This window comes from Macaca fascicularis, chromosome 3 (genome assembly GCF_037993035.2).
Source record: "Macaca fascicularis isolate 582-1 chromosome 3, T2T-MFA8v1.1".
NCBI lineage: Eukaryota > Metazoa > Chordata > Mammalia > Primates > Cercopithecidae > Macaca > Macaca fascicularis.
The window spans coordinates 48,169,644-48,185,227 of NC_088377.1; the positions used below are offsets into that span (position 1 = coordinate 48,169,644).

Below are 15,584 nucleotides of genomic sequence, written 5' to 3' on the forward strand. Positions count from 1 at the left end.
AGGTTGAAGAACCAAGTTCAAAGGAGGCCCCTAGAGATTAATCTAGAGAACCAAGCACTGTGGGATTCCCACATCTAAAAATGTTGCCTTCATTCATCCATTCATTCAGTAAACATTTAGCAGTGTAGGACTGGCATTGTTTGAGGAGGGATGCCCTGGATTTGGAGATCTTAACATGTAACTAGAGAATACATTGGCATCCTGGGCTGTGGTGAGAACTACCACCCAAAAGGTAACTCCTTGCTGGAGTCAGCAAACTAACATCTGTCCTTTTTCTAACATTTGTATCATATGGAACCACTTTTTTTTTTTTTTTTTTTTTTTTTTTGAGACAGAATCTTGCTCTCTCGCCCAGGGTGGAGTGCAGTGATGCGATCTTGGCTCAGTGCAACCGCTGCCTCCCAGGTTTAAGTGATTTCCTGCCTCATCCTCTTGTATGTGTATTTCATTCGTGTTTATAAATTTACAACCTGGGCATAATAAAAGCATTTGTTTTTGTCTTTTCCCCATTTGCTCATGTTATAATGACACAGTCTTCCTCCATTGTCCTTTGTGGGTGCAGTTAGATGCCCCCGCTCTGGTATGAGCAGGCCAGGGTTCAGATGCTGCCTTTGTTACATACCAACTGCAGCTCCAGAATGTAAGATGGTAAAAAAAAAAAACACCACCTGCACAGGACCGTTGTGAGGATTAATGAGTGTCAGTTTAAATGCTTCATAACTGGTAGTTGCTGTTTCTGAGTTTATCAGGAAACCCCTTATCATGAACAATTTGTCTCCTTAATCTTTTTTCTTCCTTTTCTGCTTCAATATATCTCATGCCTCTGGCAAACCAATACTCCTGGCGGGCTAGGTGATTGGCTCTTGGCGCCTTCTCTAAGGCTTTTTCTTGTCCCTTCCCCCTGCCTATTTATAGGTGGTGCAAAAGTAATCGCGGTTTTTGCCATTTGTAAAAAATTGCAAAACCACAGTTACTTTTGCACCAACCTAATACATACTCCAGGCCAAACTGGGAGGCGTTGGGGTGCACACAGGGAGACAAGAATAGGCTGGCCTGAGGGTGAAGAGCGCAGGCCCCGCAGGGTCAACCCGGCCAGCGGTCACGAAAGGAGGTGAAGTTGAGGGGAGGCGACATAGGGCAGGAAGAGGGGAGGACAAACGGGGTGCACATGGGGACCGTGGCGATGACACGGAAGGGACAGCCAGTTAGAGTGTAGGCCTACTTAGGCGATGAAGGGCAGGTGAAGAAATCCCGTTCCATCTTCCTGCAGTCCTCCCTTGGGGAACCCCCATCCTATCCTGCTCTGGACCAGGGCGGTTCTTGGAGGGCCCGCTATCGAGATGAGGCCTCCGAGCCGCCCAGAATAGACTCCGAAGTGCGCGCAGCTGACCCCGCGGTTTCCTTGCGCCCTCTAGGGTGAGTGGGCGAGCTGCGCGCCCCCGTGCGAACAGAAGCGGGGTCAGCACCGTAGCGGCTGGAAACGCGGTTGACAGCGGGGCCCAGCTTGCAGGGCTCCTGGTCGCAGGGGCGGGGCCCGCCGCCGGTTTCTAAGGGCCTGGCTGCGTTCCTGCAGTCATGATCAGGGGTCTTCGCTTTCTCCCATCCCCTCCTGGAGAAAGAACGCAGCTTCTAACGCCTTCTCGGTTGGGCACCCTTCTGGGGAAAGCTCCGCCTACCATTGCCCTTGTACCTGCCCTCTCTCTCCTTTTACTGAAGTGACTGCCTGTCTCTTGCATCATGTTGTGAATGTGTGGAGATCTTGGCGCTGCAGCAGCGTCGGAGATTGGATCCAGCCCACGGAGAGGTCCCCGGACTCCATTTGTCCGTCCCCAGGGCAGGGGCCTCGGAAGAGCAAGGGGGAGGAGCTGATCTAGCCGGCTGATCTTTGTGGCTTAGACAAAACTTTAGAGTTTATTTGTCCTTCTGACCATGCTCTCAGATCAGATGGACAAGATTAGCCTTACATTTAGAAGCGTTGTGGTGCAAGACTAGTGACTTTTTTCCCCCTCCCTCCCTTTCCTTCCTTCCTTTCCTCCCTCCCTCCCTCCCTCCTTCCCTCCCTTTCTTCGTTCCCTTTATCCACCTCTTTCTCTTTTTTCTTTTTGAGACAGAGTCTCACTCTGTTACTCAGGCTGGAGTGCAATGGCATGATCATCACTCACTGCAGCCTCGACCTTGTGGGCTCAGGTGATCCTCTCACCTCAGCCTCCCAAGTAGCTGGAACGACAGGCCCACACAACCACGCCCGGCTAATTAAAAAAAAATTTTTTTTTGTAGAGACAGGGTCTCACTATGTTGCCCAGGCTGGTCTCGAACTCCTGATATTAAGCTATTCTCGCTCCTTGGCCTACCAAGATGCTAGGATTACAGGTGTGAGCCACTGTGCCCGGCCATGACTTTTTTTTTTCCTTCTTTTTTAACCTGAAGCTGTAGCCCATGTCAGTAAAGCCTGCAGCTAATGTTTCCTCTCTAACTGTGTAATATCTCCCTTAGATATTATGAACAATACTACAGGATGTACACCCACTGTGATATTAGGAGTAATATCTCCCTAAGATACTACGAATAATGTCAAAGGGTGTACCCCCACTGTGATATGAAGGTAGTATTTCCCTTAGATATTACGAATAGTGTCACAGGGTGTACATTCACTGTGATATTAGGAGTAATATCTCCCTTAGATATTAGGAATAATATCACAAGGTGTACAGCCACTGTGATGGTAGCATTAAGATCTTTCTTAGATATTATGAACCCACTGTGACATTAGGAGTAATAGCTCCCTGAAATGAATAATATCATAGGGTATACATCCACTGTGAAATTAGAAGTAATATCTCCCTTAGATATTATGAATATTATCACAGGGTGTATAACCACTATGATATTAGAAGTGATATCTCTCTTAGATATTACAGATAATATCAAAGGGTGTACATACAGGGTATAAACCCACTGCGATATTAGGAGCAATATCTCCCTTAGGTATCATAAATAATATCACAGGATGTATAGCCACTGTGATATTAAAAGTAATGTTTTCCTTAAATATTATGAATAATATCAAACAATGCACATCTACTTTGATATTAGGAGTAATGCATTCCTTATATTACAAATAATAGTAAAGGTTGTACATCTACTGTGATATTAGGAGTAATGTCTCCCTTAGATATTATGAATAATATAACCCCACCATGATATCATTAGTAATATTCAGGGAGGAAGAGGATGATAATACTGCCAGTATCTCAGGGGGTGTACACCCCACTGTGATATTGTTCATAATATCAAGGGAGGGAGAGGTTGATATTAATTCCAATATCGCTGCGGTTGTAGATATCCCTGTGATACTGTTCATAATACACAGAGGGGGACAGTATGATATTACTCCCAACATCGCAGGGGGTGTACACCTTCCTGTGATATTGTTTGTAATATCCGGGGGGAGAGGATGATATTACTCGCAATATTGCAAGGGGTGTACACCCCCCTGTGATATTGCTTGTAGCATCCAGGAAAAGAGAGGATGATATTACTCCCAATATCGCAGGGTGTGTACAGCCTCTGTGATATTGTCCATAATATCCAGGGTGGAGAGGATGATATTACTTCCCATATCGCAGGGTGTGTACACCCCCCTGTAATATTGTCTGTAACATCCAGGAGTGGAGAGGATGATATTATTCTCCATATTGCAGAATGTGTACACCCCGCTGCGATACTGTTCCTATCATCCAGCGGGAGAGAGGATCATATTACTCCCCATATCGCAGAAGGTGTACACCCCCCTGTAATATTGTTCATAACATCTGGCGGGGAGGGGATGATATTACTTCCCATATCGCAGGAGGTGTTCACCCCCCTGTGAAATTGTCCATAACAGCAAGAGGGAGAGGGAATGATATAACTCCCCATATCGCAGAGGGTGTACACCCCCGTGTAATATTGTACTTAACATCCAGGGGCAGGGAGGATGATATTACTCCCCATATAGCAGGGAGCGGACACTTCCTGTGATATTCATATTCAGGGGGGAAGAGGATGATATTGTTCTCCATGTCACAGAGGGTGTACACCTTCCTGTGATATTGTCGGTAATATCCAGGAAGAGAGAGGAAGATGTTAGTCCTCATATCGCAGGGGGTGTACACCCCCCCCTGCGATATTATCCATAATATCAAGAAAGGGCGAGGATAAAATTACTTCCCATATCGCAGCGGGGAGGAAGATGTTACTCTTCATATCCCAGTGGGTGTACACCCCCCTATGATATTGTTTGTAATATCCAGAAGAGGAGAGGATGATGTTACTCCCCGTATCGCCGGGTGTGTACACCCACATGCGATATTGTTCGTAATATTTGGGGGGAGAGAAAACGATATTACTCCACATATTGCAGGGGGTGTGTACCCCGCTGAGATATTGTTCGTTATATCCAGAGGGGAGATGATATTACTCCCAATATCGTAAACACTCTTTGTGTACATTTTCTGTGATATTGTTCATAATATCCAGGGTGGCAGAGGATGATATTACTCCCAATATCGCAGGTTGGGTACACCCTCCTTTGATATTGTTCGTAATATTCAGCTGAGGAGAGGATGATATTACTCCCAATATCGCAGGTTGGGTACACCCTCCTTTGATATTGTTCGTAATATTCAGCTGAGGAGAGGATGATATTACTCCGAATATCATGGGGGGTGTACAACGCCCCGTGATATTGTTCATAATTTTCAGGGGGGAAGAGGATGATATTACCCTGAACATCGCAGGAGGTGTACACCCCCCTGTGATACTGTTCATAATATCCAAGGGGGGGAGAGGATGATATTACTCCCTATATCGCAGGAGGTGTGCACCATTCTGTGATATTGTTCTTAATATCCGGAGGGGGAGAGGATGATATTACTCCCTATATCGCAGGTGGTGTACATCCCCCTGTGATATTATTAATACTATCCAGAGGGGGAGAGGATGATATTACTCCCTATGTTGAAAGAGGTGTATACACCTCTGTGATTTTGTTCGTAATATCCTGGTGGGGAGATGATGATATTACTCCCAATATCGCAGAAGGTGTACATCCCCCTGTGATATTGTTCCTAATATCCAGGGAGGGTGAGGATGATATTAATCCCAATATCACAGGGGGATGTTCACTCCCCTGTGATATAGTTTGTAATATTTAGAAAGGTAGAGGATGATATTAGTCCCAATATCGCAGGGGGTGTACACGTCCTGTGATATTGTTTGTAATATCCAGTGAGGGGAGAGGATATTACTCTCAGCATCGCAGCGGGTGTACATTACCCTGTGATATTGTTTTTAATATTCAGGGGAAGAGAAGATGATATTACTCCCAATGTCACAGGGGGTGCACCCCCCCGCGGTATTGTTTGTAATATTCAGGGAAGAAGATGATATGATTTTCAATATCGTAAACACCCTGTGTGTGCAAAGTCTGTGATACTGTTTGTAATATCCAAGGGAAGAGAAGATGATATTACTTCCCATATCGCAGAAGGTGTACATTTCTCTGCGATATTGTTCGTGACATTAAGGTGGGGAAAGGATGATATTACATCTCATATCGCAGGGTGTGTACACCCACTGTGATATTAGGAGTAATATCTTTCTTAGATATTATGAGTAATATAATACACAGTAGGTGTAAACCCATGGTGATATTATGAGTGATATCTCCCTTAGATATTACGAATAATATTACAGGGTTTACACCCACTGTGATACTAGGGGTAATGTCTCCCTTAAATATTACAAATAATTGAATAGTATCACAGAGTGTACACCCACTGTGATATTAGTAGGAATATTTCCCTAGGATATTACAAATAATATCACAAGGTGTACACCCACCATGATATTAAAAGTAGTATCTCTGTTAGATATTATAAATAATATCAAAAGGTGTACACCCACTGTGATATTATAACATCTCCTTTAGATTTTATGATTAATATCACAGGGTGTACACCCACTGTGATATGAGGTGTACTATCTCCCTTACCTATTACGAATAATATCACAGGGTGTATATCCACTGTGATATTAAAGGTACTATCTCCCTTAGATATTATGAATAATATAACAGGGTGTACACCCACTGTGATATTAGAAGTCATATCTTCCTTACATTTTATGAATAATATTACAGGGGGTGCATACACAGGGTGTACACCCACTGTGATATTACGAGTAAGGTCTCCCTTAGATATTACGGATAATATCACTGGGTTTACACACAGGGTGTACAACCACTGTGATATTAAAGGTAATATATTCCTTAGATATTACAAATAATATCACTGTAATATTATGAGTAATATCTCCCTTATATATTACAAATAATATCACAGGGTGTATACACAGGGTGTACATCCACTGTGATATTAGGAGTAATATCTCCCTTAGATATCATGAATAATATCACTGGGTTTACACACAGGGTGTATATCCATTGAGATATTAGGTGTACTACCTTCTTTAGATACAACAAATAATATCACAGGATGTACACCCACTTTGATATATGGAGTAATATCTTTTTTAGATATTACGAACAATATCACAGTGGGTGTACACACAGTGTACTGCACCACTGTGATATTAGAAGGAATATCTTTTAGATATTACGACTAATATCACATTTTGTACACACAGGGTCTACACCCCCAGTAGTATTAGGAGTAATATCTTTTAGATATTGTAAATAATATCACAGGCTGTACATCCACGGTTTTATTAGAAGGAATATCTTTTGGATATTGTCAATAGTATCACAGGGTGTACCCCCATGGTGATATTAGGAGTAATATCTTTTAGATATTGTAAATGAATATCACAGCGTGTACACCCAAGGTGATATTAGGAGTAATATCTTTTAGATACCGTGAATAATATCATCACATGGTGTACACCCACTGTGATATTAGGAGTGATGTCTTTTAGATATTATGAATAATATCATCACAGGTGATACTCCCACTGTAAACACTCTGAAAGGCTACTTCATCAATATCACAGTATGTAAACCCCCTGTAAACACTGATATGATAAATATCAGAAGCAATATTTCATCAATATCACAGCGTGTAAACACTGTTACATGATAAATATCAGAAGCAACATTTAATCAATATGACAGTATGTAAACCTATGTAAACACTTTGGTATGACATATATCAGAGACAATATTTCATCAATATCACAGTGTGTAAACACGCTGTGTAAACACTGTGATATGACAAATATCAGAAACGATACTTCATCAATGTCATAGTGTGTAAACACTCTGTAAACACAATGATATGGCAAATATCGGAAGTGATATTTCATCAGTATCATAGTGTGTAAACCCCCTGTAATCACTGTGATATGATAAACATCAGAAGGGGTATTTCATCACTATCACAGCATGTAAACACTGATATGATAAATATCAGAATCAATATTTCATCAATATCACAGAGTGTAAAGTTCCTGTAAATAGTGATATGATAAATATCAGAAGCGATATTTCATTAATATCACAGTGTGTAAACACTCTGTAAACACTGTGATTTGATAAATATCAGAAGCTTTATTTCATTAATATCACAGTGAGTAAAAGATCGGTGTAAACACTGTGATTTGATAACTATCAGAAGCGATATTTCATTAATATCACATTGTGTAAACACTGTAAACACTTTGATACGATAAATATCAGAAGTGTTATTTCATTAATATCAGAGTGTAAACAGTGTGTAAACACGGTGGTATGATAAATATCAGAACCAATTTTTCATTATCACAGTATGTAAACACTATGTGTAAACACTGCAATATGATAAATTTCAGAAGCGGTATTTCATTAATATCACGGTGTGTAAACTCTGTAATATGATAAATATCAGAAGCGATATACCATTAATATCACAATATGTAAACACTCTGTGTAAACACCGTGATATGAAAAATATCAGAATGGATATTTCGTTTATATCACACTGTGTAAACACTGTGATATATCAGCAGTGATATTTCATGAATATCAGTGTGTAAATGCTCTGTATCAGAAGCAATATATCATTAATATCAAAGTGTGTAAACACTGTGTAAACACTATGATATGATAAATATCAGCAGTGATATTTCATTAATAACTGTGTAAACACTCTGTGTAAACACTGTGATGTGAAAAATATCAGAACTGATATTTCATTAATATCACAGTGTGTAAACTGAGAAATATCATAACAGATATTTCATTAATATCACAATGTGTAAACACTGGATATTATAAATATTACAGTGATATTTTATTCATATAACAGTGTGGAAACACTGGCTATTATAAATATCACAGGGATATTTCATTTATATCTCTGTGCATAAAGAGTGGATATTATAAATATCATTGATATTTCATTTATAGCCCTAAATGTGGAAACACTGGATATTATATATATATCACAGCTGTATCTCATTTATATCTCTGTGTGGAAACACTGGATATTATAAATATCACAGCAAGATTTCAACTTTATCCCTGTGTGGAAACAGTGGATATTATAAATATCACGGTGATATTTCATTTATATCCCTTTGTGGAAACACTGGATATTTTAGTATTTCATTCATATCCCTATGTGGAAACACTGGATATTTTAATATTTCATTCATATCCCTGTTTGGAAACACTGGATATTTTAAGATTTCATTCATAGCACGGTGTGGAAACACTGCATAGTATAATATTTCATTCATATCCCTGTGTGGAAACACTGAATATTATAATATTTCATTCATAGCATAATGTTAGAAACACTGGATATTATAATATTTGATTCATAGCACAGTGTGGAAACACTGAATATTATTTCATTCATAGCACAGTTTGGAAACACTGGATATTATAATATTTCATTCATAGCACTGTGTGAAAACACTGAATAGTATAATATTTCATAGCACTGTGTGAAAACACTGAATAGTATAATATTTCATAGCACAGTGTGGAAACACTGGATAGTATATTTCATACATAGCACAGTGTGGAAACACTGTATATTATAAATGTAACAGCGATATTTCATTAATATCACAGTGTGAAACAATGGATATCGGTAGTGATATTGATGATGTTATGAACATAATACAGTGTGTTAAAATTGCCTTTTCACCCTGGATGTCAGTGGTAATATCATGGATATTATGAATAATATCACAGGGTGCGAACACAGTGTGTTCACACCCTGGATATCAGTAGTAACATCATAGACATGAATATCACAGGGTGTTAACACAGTGTATTATCCTGGATATCAGTAGTGGATCAGTATCAGGATATCATCCTGGATATCACAGGGTGATATTATTCATAATATCATGGATATTAATTGTATTAACACCCTGGATATCAATAGTAATACACTGGATATTGTGAATAATATCAGAGGGAGTTAACCCAGTTTAACACCCTGGATGTCAGTAGTAATACATTGGATATTATGAATAATATCACAGTGTGTTAACAACAGTGGATATCAGTAGTAATATCGTGGATATTAGGAAGAATATCACAGTTTGTTAACACAGTATGTCAACACTGGATATTAGTGATGTTATGAAAAATATCACAATGTATTAACACTGGACATTAGTAGTAATATCATGAATATTCTGAATAACATCACAGTATGTTAACATAGTGTGTTAACACTGAATATCAGCATTAATATCATGGATATTATGAATAATATCACAGTGTGTTAACATAGTGTGTTAACACTGGATATTAGTATTAATCTCTAATGTGTGTTAACAGTAGTAATATCATGGATATGAATAATATCACAGTGTGTGACATTGATAATATTATTAATGTCATAAATAGTATCACAGTGTGATAACACTGGATATTATTAATATCATAGATATTAGTAATATCTAATATCTATAATCGATATTAATATAACACTGGATATCACTAATATGATAGATAATATAGATATTAGTAATATCACAGTGTTTTAACAGTGTGCTAACACTGGATATTATTGTCACAAATATTAGTAATATCACAGTGTGCTAACACTGAATACTATGAATATCATAGATGTTAGTAACACAGTGTGTTAACACAGTGTGCTAACACTGGGTATCATTAACATAACAGATATTAGTAATATCACAGTGTGCCACTATTAATATGTGTTAATACTATTGACATTCTATTATTAATATAACAGTGTTAACACTATATTATTAATGTGTTAATACTATATTATTAATATGAGTGTTAATACTACTAACACTGTATTCTTAATATGATGATGTTAACACTACATTACTAATATAAGTCTTAACACTATTATATTAATATAGTGTTAATATTAACACTATTATATTAATAATATAGCATTAACACTATTAATAATATAGTGATATTTTTCATAACATCACTAATATCCAGTGTTGACATACTGTGTTAACACACTGTGATATTCTTCCTAATATCTACGATATTACTACTGATATCCACTGTTGTTAACACACTGTGATATTATTCATAATATCCAATGTATTACTACTGACATCCAGGGTGTTAATAATAGTGTGTTAACTACATTATTAACTAATAATAGTTAACGCCATTAATAATATAGTGTTAACGCTATATTATTAATATAATAGTGTTAATACTATTAACACTATATTATTAATATAATATATTACGCAGTGTTAACGCTATATTAATATAGTTAATAGTGTTAACGCTATATTATTGATATATTAATATAATAGTGTTAATACTATATTATTATACATTATTATTATTATTATTATTTGAGACGGAGTCTTGCTCTGTTGTCCAGGCTGGAGTGGTGCAGTGGTGCGATCTCGGCTCACTGCAAGCTCCGCTTCCCAGTTTCACGCCATTCTCCTGCCTCAGTCTCCCGAGTAGCTGGGACTACAGGCGCCCGCCACCACGCCCGGCTAATTTTTTGTATTTTTTAGTAGAGACGGGGTTTCACCGTGTTAGCCAGGATGGTCTCGATCTTCTGATCTCATGATCCGCCTGCCTTGGCCTCCCAAATTACAGGCGTGAGCCACCGCGCCCAGACTAACACTATATTATGAAACACTATATTATTGTTATAGTGTAGATACTATTACTACATTATTAATAGTGTTAGCACTATTATATTAATAGTACAGTTAACACTATTATTAATATAATAGTGTTAACACTATTAATAATGTAGTTAATCACATATTAATATAGCAGTGTTGATACTAATAATGTAATCATGTATTATTAATATAGCAGTGTTAATACTAACCCTATATTATTAATACAAGTGTTAATGCTATTAACGCTATATTATTAATAAAATGTTAACATTATTAACACTATATTACTAATATAATAGTGTTAATAGTATATTAATATATAGTGTGAATACTATTAACATTATATTATTAATACTATTATTATTCCCATTTTACAGATGAGAAGCCCAGGACTCAGGAATGAGACACAGGAAGTTTACTCAAAGTCCCCACACTGGGAATGGCAGAGCTAGGATTTGAATTCAGATCCCTCCCGCTCTCTATTCCTCCGCCCCCACCCACCCGTGAGCGAGGCCGGTACTGTGGGCAGACGCCAGGGCCAGATTTCCCCACCCTCTGGCCAGATTTCCCCACCCTCCACTCGCCAGATGTGCGGCGGCGGGGGCGGCAGGTAGGGAGGGATGAACCCGCGTCTCCTCCGCAGAGCTGGAGCTGGAGCTAGGCCCAGAGGCCCAGGCTCAGTGGGTTCTGTCCCGGGTCGGGGCAACCCCCCGCCGGGGACTCTGGGGCCAACGGAAGCTCCAGGAGCGCGGTGGAGCCTGGAGGGGCGGGCGAGGGTCCCACCGAGACCCGCCTAGAGGGCAGCCCAGTCCTGGGACGCGAGACCCCCTACCGCAGGTGGAGGGAAGGGTAGAGGGGAGACCAGTAGGGGGCCAAGCAAGGTGGCCCCACAGGTTGGGAGAGGATGTGGGGAAGTCCCCCTACCCACCCAAGGCCGAACATCACCTAACTGGCTGTGGGAAGCCCGGGGCAGGGGCTGGGGGCGGATGGCTTGGTTAGGGCCCGGCTTGGGGTCTTGAAAATATACCTATGGCTTTGGGGCCGTGGAAGGGCGGAGTCCTGGCATTCAGGGGAAAGGGCCGAGGAGGGTTGTCAACGGGAAGGAACTTTGACCCCACCCTGGGTCAACGTGCAGTCCAAGTTGCCACAAATGACCAGAGGAAACAGTGGGAAGGGAAGGTCTCTTTCCCATTCCAAACCAGGACGCCCTTTAGGTAGCCCACTTCCTTCATCCCCAGCGCAGCTGCCGGCTTTCCCGGGAGGTGCCAGGGCCTGGAAGGTGCGGGGCTGCAGCTCAGGCGCTGAAGAGGGGCGGGGGTCCAGGAACCTCCTGCCAAGCCAATGGTCCTCAGATGCTGGTCCAGGCACCACCACGGGGTACACAGGTCTTCTTACCTCCTGGTGTTGTGGACCCTTTAAAAAATAATAATTTGGCCAGACGTGGGGGCTCACGCCTGTCATTTCAGCACTTTGGGAGGTCAAGGTGGGAGGATCACTTGAACCTAGGGGTTGCCTGGGCAACATAGCAGGACCCCATCTCTTAAAAAAAAAAAAAAAAAAAAAAACAAAAAACAAAAAACAGGTGTAATGGCATACACCTGTAGTCCCAGCTACTTGGGAGGCTGAGGCAGGAGGATCACTTGTGCCCAGGAGGCATGAATGCACCACTGCACTCCAGCCTGGGTGACACAAGACTCTGTCTCAAAAATAAATAAATACAAATAAATAAATAAATAAAAATAAATAAATAAAAACCAAACCGGTGACAGTAGATAAGTTGCTTTGCTTTGAATGCTCTTGGCAAAATAAAAAGTTGGCAGTCCTATATTCCCCCATTTTCTCTCCCTTTTTCACACATGCACATGCCTATAAAGAAAGCATTCTCTGGATCCACAGAATTCCAGATTTTGGAATCACTGAATTGAACTGCCGGCCACTGGTGGCTGGTGAGGCTGGCCTGGCAGTGATGCAGTATTCTGGTCCCTGTGCCAGCACTGATGGGCTGTGGAATCCTCCACCAGTTATTCCCTCTCTCCAGCTCTCCATCTCTGCTTCTGTACAAAAGGATCTTATACAAATCCCCTCTTATATTCAAATATCTATGATCTTTCAGCTTGGCCTATATCCGTGCGGATCTTAAGTTGTGTATCCGAAGGTATACCCTTGTCCAGTGCTGGGACTAAGGGCTGCTTCAGGGAGGGCCCTGGCCTAGTGCCCAGGGAAAGGAGGACAAGGTCCTCATCACTGGAGAGTGGAGGGGGCAGTGGGAAAGGGACAGATAAGGGGTAGTGCCCTGCAGTATGCCTGGCCCCAAAGTAACCCCAGGCTGTGAAGATGAAAGCACTGCATCACACGATGTGTTTCTGTGTCTCTCTCCCTAACAGTTCCAAGAGCCTCTGAGTTCCTGTCTTTTTTTCATTTCGGAATCTCCACCATTGGCCTACACTGCGAACAGGGAGACCTGTAAGTGCACGGTGAATTTTTGCTGAGGGAGTGGCTGGGAGGGCTGTGTGGAGTGGACAGGACCAAGCTGCACTTTTCAGGGGAGTGGGATTTGGAAAATTTAGGAGAGCAGAACGGTCACCCTCCAGGAAGGAACCCATGTGTATTAGTCTGTTCTCATGCTGCTAATAAAGACATACCTGAGACTGGGTAACTTATAAAAGAAAGAGATTTAATTGACTCGCACCACATGGCTGCGGAGGCCTCACAATCATGGCTGAAGGCGAATGAAGAGCAAAGTCACATCTTTCGTGGTGGCTGGCAGGAGAGAGCTTAAGCAGGGAAACTTCCACTTATAAAACCATCAGATCTTGTGAGACTTATTCACTACCACGAGAACAGTATGGAGGAAACTGCCCCCGTGATTCAGTTGTCTCCACCTGGCCCTGCTCTTGACACATGGGGATTATTACAATGCAAGGTGAGATTTGGGTGGGGACACAGCTAAACCAAATCACCTGGTACAGAGGCCAGAGGAGCCTGGGGGTGACGGTGATGTTCCGGGTGTGGAGGGAGATGTGGAGGGACAGGAAGGATGGAAGGTTGGGGAACTTTATGAAGGGAAAACTGAGAAGATGAGGAAGGCTGGTGAGATGGAAGTGGGGTTGGGGAGAGGGAAGAACCAGCATGAGCTCAAGGCTAGGGTTTGGGTGAAGGAGAGAAAAAAAGGTAGAAATAAAGGAGACACAGAGATCACTTCTAGACAAATTGAGGTGGAGATGGGGTAGACAGGAAGAGGTGCCCCCTATCAAATAAGAATGCCCAGTGTTCTCCCATCTATACAGAGGACAGGGTCTAGATGCAGCCAGGACTCCTTCCCATTGAGTTCTAATACTAGAAGGATGCCTCAACGCTCTCTGGTCCAACAGACTTCATCAACAGAGAGAAGGAAACGGAGGCCCTGAGGTTGGGGTGGCTTGTATGACCTGGAGAGTGGATGGGAGATGGAAAAGGGAGATTTAAAGAGAGAGGAAGGCTGAGTGTGGTGGTTCATGCCTGTAATCCTAACTTTTTGGGAGGCCAAGGCAGGAAGATCACTTAAGCTCAGGAGTTTAAGACACCCTAGGCAACATAGTGAGACCCCCGTCTCTACAAAAAATTTAAAAATTAGCTGGGCGTGGTGGCATGCACCTGTAGTCCCAGCTACTCATGAGGTTGAGGTAGGAGGATCGCTTGTGCCCAGGAGGTTTAGCCTGGGTGACAGAGTGAGACCCTGTATCTAAAACCAAAAAATAATAAGGAAAGAAAGGGAAGAATTCAATTTTTCAAGTGGGAAGAAGAGAAACTAGAGAACGTCAGAAAGGAAGAGAAAGTACAAACATTTTCAAGTCACTCTGACAGCATCGAAGATGAACATGTGTTTACCCGTTTATAACCAGGGTATTTGGGTGTGGGGGATACAGGAGGGGACCCACACCTCTGCCCTCTGCCATTAGGCTTGTTCAGCCATAGCCATCGGTAACTCTCAAAAATGCCCCCTTCCCTGGCTGCAGCAAGGGTCTGCATGGGCAAACATGCCCCCTTTCCTGGCTGCAGTGAGGGTCTGCATGGGGATTGGGTAGAGGCCCCAGTTTCTGCACTGAGCAAGGTTTCCACAGGGTGTGGGAGGAGGGAAGCATGCTCACTCCGAGGGCCTTGTGCTGTCTACTCCCTAGGCATAGCTTGAAAACCGTGATGCTGCCAAGCCCAGCCTTGCACAGGCGAGAGTCCCCAGGCCTGGCTTTGGGTAGGACTTGGAAAGAAAGGCTGTCATCTTGGGGTGCACCTCCCTTGTCACATCTTCCTTTCACCTCCTGATGCCCCCTTTCTGCACTGCCAGGTAGCCAGGGTCATCACAGTGCCACCTGGAGGCCTCTGGCCAGGCTCACCCTCCCTGCAGCTCCAACCACATTCCCTGCTCCCTCCCTCCCTCCCTCTCCCTCCCTCCCTCCCTCCCT

At 41.9% G+C, this 15,584-nt stretch overlaps 1 protein-coding gene across 3 annotated transcripts in view; it reads left to right on the forward strand.

Moving 5' to 3' along the window:
• Window positions 1-1,268: 1,268 nt before the first annotated feature.
• The window catches only part of TMEM225B (transmembrane protein 225B), a 32,584-nt gene continuing 18,268 nt past the window's right edge, over window positions 1,269-15,584 (forward strand). For all 3 annotated transcript variants that reach the window (XM_045389497.3, XM_074034501.1, XM_074034502.1), the window contains exons 1-2: window positions 1,269-1,416; window positions 13,530-13,608. The gene's annotated coding sequence lies outside the window, so the exon portion shown is untranslated. The remainder of the gene's footprint in view (window positions 1,417-13,529; window positions 13,609-15,584) is intronic.